This window comes from Myotis davidii, unplaced genomic scaffold (assembly GCF_000327345.1).
Source record: "Myotis davidii unplaced genomic scaffold, ASM32734v1 scaffold478, whole genome shotgun sequence".
In the NCBI taxonomy this organism is placed as follows: Eukaryota; Metazoa; Chordata; class Mammalia; order Chiroptera; family Vespertilionidae; genus Myotis; species Myotis davidii.
In genome coordinates, this window is record NW_006289570.1 from 4,907,905 (window position 1) to 4,915,077 (window position 7,173).

Below are 7,173 nucleotides of genomic sequence, written 5' to 3' on the forward strand. Positions count from 1 at the left end.
TCTTTCTGATACCTCCTCTCTCTTATTCTCCACATCCAAGCCTGTCAGTTTTATCTCCAGATTATATGTTTGAGTGCGTCCACTTCTTTCTTTTTTTAATATATTTTATTGATTTTTTTACAGAGAGGAAGGGAGAGAGATAGAGAGTTAGAAACATCAATGGAAGAGAAACATCGATCAGCTGCCTCTTGCACACTCCCTACTGGGGATGTGCCCGCAACCAAGGTACATGCCCTTGACCGGAATCAAATCTGGGACCTTTCAGTCCACAGGCCGATGCTCCATCCACTGAGCCAAACCAGCTAGGGCTGCGTCCACTTCTTTCCATTTCTCCTTCCACCCCCTGTTCCAGACTACCATCATCTTACGTATAGAACTACAATAGCCTTGTAACTGTCCACAGTCACTCTGCACCCCCACTCCATTCCCCACAGAGAGGCAGCCAGAGTGAGTGATCTTTAAAAAAAATATCTGAGCCCATCACACTATGTCGTCTCTCTGTCCTTCTACACTTCCACAACTTTCCAGCGTTCTTGGGTAAAGACCAAAGTCCTTAATGTGGCCTACAGAGCCCCCACCCCCCTATCTCACTCCTCAGCCACCCACCATGGTCTGGCCTCTCCCCACTGCCTCCTGCTCTCTCTGCTTCAGCCTCACTGCTCTTCTTCACAGGGTCCAGCACTCACCCTCCTTTCTTCTGATGAGACCTTTGTTCTGCTGTTCCCTCTGCTTGGAATGCCCCCTCCCCTCTCTGGCCTAATGAACCCCTGCCCATTCTTCAGATCTTTACCTGAATATCTCAGGGAAATAGTTACAGAATAAGTCATGGTCCCTGTCTTACGCTTTCATAAGGAGCTTCTCTTTGAAGCTGCTTTTTGCGGTTTCAATTTCACATTTATTTGATCATCTCCTTAATGACATTGAGACTGCGAATACTCTGCAAGCGTGCCTTGGTCAGGGACCAGGGGGATTTCTGCCCCTCGTTGTGTCACCCCCGAGCGCACTGTTGGATGAATTGCCAGGGTGGCCAAGAGCTATGATGTAAGAGAGGCCTTTCCCTGCCCTTCCCTTCCCCCACCGTCCTTTCTTTCGCAGTCGCAGTCACCACGGGGCAATTACTGTAAACGGCACGGAGGACTTGGTTCCCGACATTGGGTTGTTTTGGAAAATTCCCTGTAAGTGTTGAGGTGAGAAGTTATAAAGATTTGTCTCCTGTCCCCAAAGGAGTCAGAGAGGCTCCTGGCCAGCAGCACTTCCCTCAGGTGCAGTCCAGACAAGAGCCAACCCTGGAGGGAGAGAGACAGTAGAAGGAAGGAGTTCAGCTACTCTAGCCCAATCTAATTGTGAATTGCTCTGAAATGTGACAAGTCTCGTTGCTAATAGTAAGTGTTTTTGTTTGTTTTTTAAATTTTAGACATCTTTGAAGGATGGCATTAGCTAAAGATGGCCAGTAGGTAGAGAGTGGAGGTAACGGGATACTTACCAAGTGTCTTTTACCGAAGTGTGACTTAGGGTGGGGAGCGGGTGGATAGGTTGGTGATTCCACAAGAACTTGCAAATGGAAGTTTGTCCTCTGGGACTAAACTAGTTGGAGATCCATGTTAGGAGAGAAGTAATGTGTGGTAGTTAAGAGCACAGACTCTACTTTGGTTCAAATCCTGGCTCTGTCATGTCTTAGCTGTGCACCTTGGGCAAGTTACTCACCCTTTCTGTGCTTCATTTTCTCATCTATGAAATGGAGGTACTGACCTACCCCCTAGTTCCTAGTGTTGTTGCAAGGGGTCAATGAGCCTTGTACAGAGTGAGCACTCATGAGTGTTAGCCATTTCTTATGAGTGGAGCCAAATGGCTCCCCGGGCTGAACAGTATGCGAATTGGTGATTGTTATGCCTCTAAAGAAGTAATGATTTTTCCCCATTAAAAATTAGTTTTAAAAAGCCAGTAGAATACGGAATGGCCAGCAGTGAAACAGAAAGTGAAAAGTCAGTGAGGCAAAACTAGTAGTGTGTCCAGATACTGAATCTGGATTTGGTTACCAGAAAGGGGTTCTTTGTTACAAGCAGGGCTGGTGTGGCCGGCTCACTCCTGCCAGCATGAAATTTCTCTCCATGGCTTCTCTTTTCCCTTTAAGTCCATGCTCACAGAAGGACCTTCTCATGCTTAACTCAGCTTCCTGGGACTCTTGATAACAGGAAGGGGCTGGAGGTAGTACGTGTTTAAGGCATGTGGGTGTTCTGATTTCAAGTGTCAATTTGTAAGTGGACAGTGGGATTGCCAGATGGTTACGTAGAAGCATCCTAGCATGTCTGCGCCTCTCTGGGTACTGCGAAGGCCTGTTTCTGGACCTATCAGGCCAAAAATGAGGCCTGGCTTCGGGTCCTTCTCCAGGATGACGGTGTCCTCTTGGTAGTCAGCCAGTCAGCCTTTCTCTGACCACAGCCCCTTCCTCATGGCTACCTTCAGCATTGACATACCGGCGTGGACTATTTTTGCTCACCTCACACCTTCCTTTTACAGAGGAATTGGTGGAAGCCCAGACAAGCTTTAATGGCTTCCCTCAGCTCACACAGCCAGTTTGTTTTCAGACGGGTCGCATTCTCAGGTCTTCTCCGCCAGGCCCCGGCTCTTCTCCGGGCCTTCCGTGGAGATTTGTTAAGGTGTCCAAGGCATTGTACCCCCCAGGACAGCCAGGAGAAGACCATCGATGCAAACACCGCATTTGACACCGAATGTCGGCTGTTCCATTTTCTAACGTTAGTATCACGGAGCAGCAGTGGATGGTTATCTACAAGAGATTACGATCTCATTCTTATGAGCTTACAGCCCACACAGAAAAAGTTCAGCTATTAAAATGACCAATTCAGTAGCGATGTGGCGTGAGGACGAAGCCATCGTCTGCTGATAGGAACACTGGCTGGCCAGCAGACCAGTCATGTGGACATGGACATGGCCAAAGGTAGACTTGAGAGAGTCAAACGAGCAACTAAAGACCAGCACTCTCGCTGGTGTTTCAGGCTTAGCCTCCTATTCATTGGGAACCTCTGCTCATGTAAACACCTCTGATAACTTTTCACTGCCTGTGGGCAGCTCTTTGGCCTGTCAGACCCTGCCCTGGGTGCTCTGCCCCTGCTCTCCTCCTCCATCCCAGACTCCTCTCTGGTTATCCCTGCACTGAAGCTTACAGGCCACACCCTGTTATGCCCCGTTGCATTTGTACATGTGGTGCCTTCAGGTTGAAATGTTCTTGTCTGCCTGGCGATCATCCTTAGAGTCAATCGGTACATTCCCTCCTCTGTGGAGGAGCCTCCCACATCTACTCTCACTCTCCCCAACCAATCAGAGGAGACCCTTTCCTTCATCTTAGTTATTTTCCTCAGACCTCAGAGATAGCTCTGTCACTCTTAGAGTATGACATTCTTTAAGTCTGGAGCCCCGTTTCCAGTTCGTCTTTGTATCCCAGAGCTTAGAGGAGGACCTCGAACCCAGTGGGTACTCAGTGTTTGCTGGGCGAATGATGTTTTTGTCGAATGACCACCTTTCTCTTTGGACACTTGGGTCAAGCCCTTCTGGTGTGCATCATCACCATCTCTCTGCTCTGTAATATTCTCCCAGGCAAGAGCTTTTCTTTGGAAGTGGGGGCATGGAATAAGACTTCTGTCTGTAAGTGTCACTTCTGAAGTCTAAAATCATCCAAGCCTTGCCCTAGCTGGTTTGGCTCAGTGGATAGAGCGTCGGCCTGTGGACTGAAGGGTCCCGGGTTCAATTCTGGTCAAGGGCACATGCCCAGGTTGCAGGCTCGATCCCCAATAGGGGGCATGATTCTCTCTCATCATTGATGTTTCTGTCTCCCTCTCCCTCTCCCTCTCTGAAATCAATAAAAATACATTTTAAGAAAAGGAAAAGAAAAGAAAAATGGTCAGTAAATGGAGGTGGCAATGCTCACCTTTCAGGATTCAGAAGCTACAGTGTCTCCGGGAGCTCCCTTCCCTGGGCGGAGTCCTCCCAGCCAATAGCAGGCCCCAGGTGGACATCGCTCCTTGGGTCGCACCTTCCCTGACCAGAGCCTTCTTCGGAGGAGAAGTTGGGGTTATTCGTGAACCACTCCTCCCCAGAGTGCTCGTGCTGGGCTGCCGGCCTCTCATAGATGCCTTCAAGCCCTGCGTCTTAGCTGGTTCTGAGGAGTCAGTTTGCTTGGCTTCGAGCCAGGTCCCCAACTTGTGAAATGTGCAGGAGATTAACACCTTTCCTGCCATCTTACCCTGTCCTTAACTGCCCGTCCAAGCATCCCTGCGGATGCCTCTGGCGGCTGTAACTGCTGAATCCCCTGCCAGCTGTTCTGGGGACCTAGAAGAGCAGCTTCCCATGCAGGACCCGTATCCAAGGGCAACAGGGGGAAGTGTCTCCTCCAGAGCAACCTTTCACCTTCCAGTTCAGGGTGGCTGGGGCCCTTGGAAGTTGGCCCCGAGGAACCACAACACACTTGGGTCTGAATGGCCAGCCGCTTGTCACATCTGGTGACCCGTCCTTCAGGGGTTCCTCCTGAAGCCTGGGTGTACGGGAGGCAAATGGGTCCCACTTAGGCGGGGCTCCTGCTTCAGCTCAAAACGTAAGAGACGTGGCTGCCCCTCTTTAGGGGGAGGCAATTTCTGTGGCCTTGAGACGACCTCTCACTGGTTACCCACCCACCCACCCACTGAGTCCTTTGTGCGGGGAGTGGGGGGAGCAGAGAACGCCTGCAGCCTCCTGCTCACATTCCTAGACACCGACTCACTGCGCCCCGCCACCGCTGGAACAGCAGAGCTGTGTGAAATGTCAGGAGGAGTTATGCTCATGGGCTCCCTGGCCCCTGTCTCTTTGTGGCTTGCATTTTCTCCCATCTGCATTCTGTTCATCAGATGGGAAATCAGAGGGTGCAATTAGAAGACCATTTGCTAGTTCCAGACTTAATTTGGGGCCCCCTTCTTGCCTGATAGAATTACAGGGGAACGGAATCGATCTTTTGGTGAGAAATAGTGAGCTCTGTGGCTGGGAGAAAGAGCTCCCAGCTCTCCAGCTGTGCAGCCCTTTCAGCGTCCTGTGCGCTGTTCCTCCCTTGTGCGCTGTCCCACATCTTCTCATGTGTGGGCCCCCAGGCCAGGATCTTGAACCCCTCAGGGCCAGCTCAAGGAGTTTAAACTCAACTCAGACCCAAGGAAAAGGGGAGCCCTCTGTGACCTCAGAGGGCTGAAAAACGTGGAAGCTGGAAGCTATTTAGAGACCTAGCCACGGCCCAGACAGCGACAGCGACTTGCTGAAGGCCACATGGCTAGCCCATAGTGGTGGTAACAATGGTCTTAATGATATTAGCAGCGAACATTTATCAACCCTTAATGCGTTCCAGACTGCGTGCCAAGGGCTTACGTGCAGTGCATTGTCGTATTCAAACCCAGACAGTCTGGCTCTGGGCCCAGGCTGGGCTCCAGCCTAACAACGGTAGAGTTCAATATAGATAGCCCGGGTTCGAATCCTGGCCTCCCCTCTCACTCACACAGCTGGGTGACCTCAGGCAAGCAGTTTAAACTCTCTGTGTTTCACTCCTTCCTCTAAAAAGGGGAGTCCCCGAGCTGCTGACTAGTGCAGGTTAACGTTCATGTGTGTTTGTGCTGAGCCGTGTGTGGTGTAGGGTGAGCGCCTGTCCGGTGCTCGCTTCCTCTGCAGCTGAAGTGGATGTCTGTGTGACAGCAGGTAGATGTGGCGAGTCCGGGACAAATGCCAACGCTGGTCTTTACTATTAAAGACAATAAACAGCCCTGGCTGGTTCGGCTCAGTGGATAGAGCGTCGGCCTGCAGACTGAAGGGTCCCAGGTTCGATTCCGGCCAAGGGCATGTACTCTAGGAGAGTCTAAAAAAAAAAAAAAAATAAGACAATAAACAGAGTGGTTGAGTGCATATAATCTGGAGCACAGATCGGCAAATTGTAGCCCCCTGCCTGTTTTTGTACATCCTGTGATTTTCACATTTTAAAATGGTTTGGGGGGAGCAAGAGGATACTTCATAGCACATGAAATTCAGATGTCAGTGTCCACAAATAAAGTTTTATTGGAACACATCCATTTGTTTATGTTTCCGATATGGCCACTTTTGTGCGGCAGTGACAGACTTGAGTAGCTGTGACAGGGTCTGTATTTGTGTAGGCCTGCAAAGCCTAAAATATTTGCTCTCTGGCCTGTTAGAGAAAATGTGTCCTGACCCCTGTTCTGGGACCACACTTACTAGGTTTGAAGCCCAGCTTCACCACTTACCAGTAGTTTGTCTTCAGGCTAGTGACATAGCCTTCAGAACCTGTTTCCTCATCTCTTAAATGGGGATAATAACATCTACCCCATATATTGACAGCTTAAGTAAGATAGACAACAGATGCAGTCCTGGACAAGCTTGTGCAGTTGTCTTTGGGGGGAGGGGGTCTGCGGGGCCTAATAGATAAGGTGTCTGATTCTGAATCAGAAGATTGAGGGTTCAAGTCCCTTCATAGTTGCTCCTAGGCATGTTTTTTTTTCTCCCCCTGCTTAAAATTTTCCCCTCTTGGGACTATGCCCTGCTCGGGCCTGTTACCCTCTGGCTGTGCCAGCCACCCACCTTCCCGTACCTCAGACATAGCCCTGTGACTGCAACCAGGGTGACCCCAAGGGCACTGCAGGACCAACAGGGGCCAGACTCAAGGAAGACTGTGCACCTTGAAGCCACTGGCCCTGAGTCCTGAGAACCCACTGGGAATTGGCTACATCAACTAGAGTTCAGACAAAAAGAACTGTGATGGACAAGAGAACTGACAGACACGGGGTTGGACTGGGATAGGGTAGAGGAGTTGCCCAGGAGGGTCAAAGGACAGGTGCATTTTAAAATATAAATATTGTGGTGAAAATGGTTTGGAATTAGTGGTGATGGTTGCACAATATTATGAATGTCACTGGTGCCACCAGGTTATACATTAAAAATGGTTATAATGCCAAATGTAACATCATATGTATATATACCACCATTAAAGTATTGTGAAAAGTAGATTCAGAGACTGTAACACAGGACCTGAAATACATTAAGTGCTCAATACGTGGTAGCTTATAACAGGGTGCAAACACTATCTTATCACATTCATTGTCCCTGTGCCCAATCAGTAGTGGAATGGAAGAGGCTCCT